Raw genomic sequence first — 2,967 nt, forward strand, 5'->3', positions numbered from 1 at the left:
TTGAATCCTGAAAACTTGAAGCCTAGAAAAAGCTTTTTAATTATAATTTTGGCCAAACAGACAAATAATTACATCAGCATTGACTGTTTGTTGTGATTGTAAACAATTAATCAGGACCAAGTGGGAGCAGATTTGGGGTCTTGGCTAGCGAGGCGACATATCAGACGCCGGATTAATATACTTGTGTTTAAACACAGAAACTGAGCAATTACCCATGAGCCTCTGGGGCCGGGCCGGGGCATGCAGACACACAGGCTGTAACAAGCTGTGAGCCAACGGCCTTCTGGGAAGAGGCAGCCATGACAGACTGCAGGCTGCGTGAGAAACAAACACTCGATGATTAACGGCTGCTGGTGGTTTTATAAAAGTAAATGACGTTATAGGAGCAGCAGAGAAGCGGCTGGTATCAGAACAGAAACATAACAGGTATTAAAGGCTATGAATGGAGCCCGAGCACAATCTTTTTCTGATCCATACGTTTTGATATCGGCCTGCAGAGTAATGAGAAGGTCTGAGAAACCGAACAGAAATGACCCAGCAAAGGGCCGTGCCGAGGAGATGTGAGGCTCCCGGGAAATCAACATAATGAAACCTTCTCACCTGAAAACACACACCGCCAGGCTGCAGACTGATTGCCTTTCATCTGGAAGAATGAGCCGCTGACGGTGTGGAGGCTTCTGAGCGAGGAGGACTGAGGCGGCCTGTGAGGATCTGCCAGGGGTGTCACACAGGGTGTGCTGGACTATGAACTGATCTGTCGCTTCAGTCGTGTCTGAGACGGACAGGAAGGGACGTCACGCTGCTCCTTGTGACTGATGGGAAAGTTTGACCATCAACACTGACATCCACATTGACTAGATATGTTAATGGTTGTTACTTCAAAATGTCATTTTTATTTTAAATATTTAAAAAACAAATGAAGTTATATCTGCCAGTGGAGCCACAGCAGAGCGTTACAACAGTGGAACAGGCGTGAAATGCTGTTTTCACGTCCCGATGGAACAAGACACGACTATAACATCAGAGGGAAACGTGGCACAGGACAGCGAATCAAGAGAAGCCATCAGTCACCTTTCAGTCACGGCGCTTCTGCACAGAGGAAGCAACAGAAACATTTTCTGAGACGTGTTGGTGTTACTCATCAGGGCGACGGGAGCACACTGAAAACTGAACAAAGATCCCTGAGCCGGGGTCACACTGGAGCAAAGCGACATAATAAAACAGTCATCCTGACAGAATGAAGACGGCCAGCAGCACGCAGAGCGACCGACCCACCCTGCAGCCTCACGTTAAAGAGGAGCAAGGCGAGCAGCAGAACATGGAGGTTTTGTTGGTGTCAGAGATGCTAACACACAAACCGCAGGCCAGCTCACAGCCAACACACAGGTGATGGAATGAAGAGCCGCCAGCCTACGACTACAGCGAGCAAACAAGCAAATGATGCTGGAATGAATATGGATCAGATTTCATTACAACTGCAGGTGTTTTCCTTCAGCTGTGCATGAATTTATTCCCCCTGATTATCTCTGTGTGCGTGTGTGTGTGTGTGTGTGAGAGAGGAGACTCCAGCTTTGTGTTAAATGCATGGCACTTTTCATCTGGGTGCATAAAGTGGTTTGGTGTCAGGCAGCTGAATGTGATTATGAAATAATGTACATTCAGATTTGTGCCATCTGCTCTGGTGATTTCGCTGGTTTTCATGGATCAGAGGAGGAAGAAATGAACCGCCGGGTGAAAAATACTGCAGTATCGGACAGGATGGCGTGACGGCATGCAGCTGCTCTGTGCACACACACGTGACCTCACGTATTTTATCCTGTACATTCGGAAAACAAATTTGATTTCAAGCTGGAAAGAATTTCTCCAAGCAAAAGATTAACAAAGTCAAGTATGCAAAAATAATTCTAAAAATGTACCTTCTGCGATGCAGAGGAGCCAGACGAGGGTGAGTTGTGGTACCTGTTGCCTGGTTTTTTGGAAAGTTCTCGGCGTCTCATGCTGGAGGTACCCTAATGCGTTTGGTGTGCCAGGCGGGCGATGAGGCCAGCAGGTGGGCTGGCGACGAATGGCAGGTTGCAGAACGAGAGCAGAGGTTAATAAAACATGGCAGCTGGAAGAAAAACAAACGGAGACAAGTAACTTGACGAAATGATTGCACCCGACGCCGACAAACTCCACCATCATCTCTATGGAAGCACAGGATGTTTGCATGATTAATCCATCAAAGCTCCGCTCAGCCTCCAACAACAGCGTGATTTTTCATTCCTCCCATGAATACTCAGGGGGGGGAAACAGGTGATGCTGACAGGACTCGCTCACTGTGAGTCTCAGATGTGTGCAGCATGTGGCCACATTAGTTCACCGCCTGCATCGTGATGCCGCCTTTCAGGAGGCTCTTTAGCGGCAGGCGTGGCCCCAAACAGCTGCTTGTGTTGCTTAATGGGCCGGGCCGGCTTTGGAGCTCACGCAAATCTCCCTCAATGAATAAAACAAAACAGCTGACTGCTTTTTGAAAGTCACAGGAAAGCACCATGTTCCCAGGTCGAGCTCCAGGACAAACTCGGTGAACCTCAGAAACCCATCAGGTGTGTGTTTCTGATGAGGACGTTTTGTTTTGTGAAACCTTAGGGGATGGCACTGCATCCCTGCAGATGTTCCCGATTCCTGCTGCACTTTCTAAACCAAATATTCACCCCATTTCTGTTCCTGCAATCATTTTTTTCTCTTCATATCAAACTGTTTGTTGAGCTGTGAACACCCTGAGGACCGCTGGGCCGTGCCAACCCTTATCAAACCCGCCCACCCCCTGAAACCGGAGCTGAAAGCGAGTCAAACCGCAGCAGGCCTGTTGGACGAGGAGACACGGTGAGGGTTGATCTAACAAGCTGCTTTATTGTGTGAGTGTGTATTCAGCTGAACCGTGACTGAACATGAAAAGTCCACAGCAAAACCAGGTTGCTGTTTTCC

At 48.2% G+C, this 2,967-nt stretch overlaps 1 long non-coding RNA gene across 1 annotated transcript; it reads right to left on the reverse strand.

Annotated features, from left to right (window-relative positions):
- Positions 1 to 220: 220 nt before the first annotated feature.
- LOC124069750 lies at positions 221 to 2,736 on the reverse strand. The gene is made up of 3 exons (XR_006845097.1): positions 1,917 to 2,736; positions 601 to 812; positions 221 to 314 (listed from the first exon to the last, which is right to left on the reverse strand). It is a non-coding gene; the product is annotated as an uncharacterized LOC124069750 (long non-coding RNA).
- Positions 2,737 to 2,967: the final 231 nt, after the last annotated feature.

The sequence above is a fragment of the Scatophagus argus genome, chromosome 13, assembly GCF_020382885.2.
Source record: "Scatophagus argus isolate fScaArg1 chromosome 13, fScaArg1.pri, whole genome shotgun sequence".
NCBI lineage: Eukaryota > Metazoa > Chordata > Actinopteri > Scatophagidae > Scatophagus > Scatophagus argus.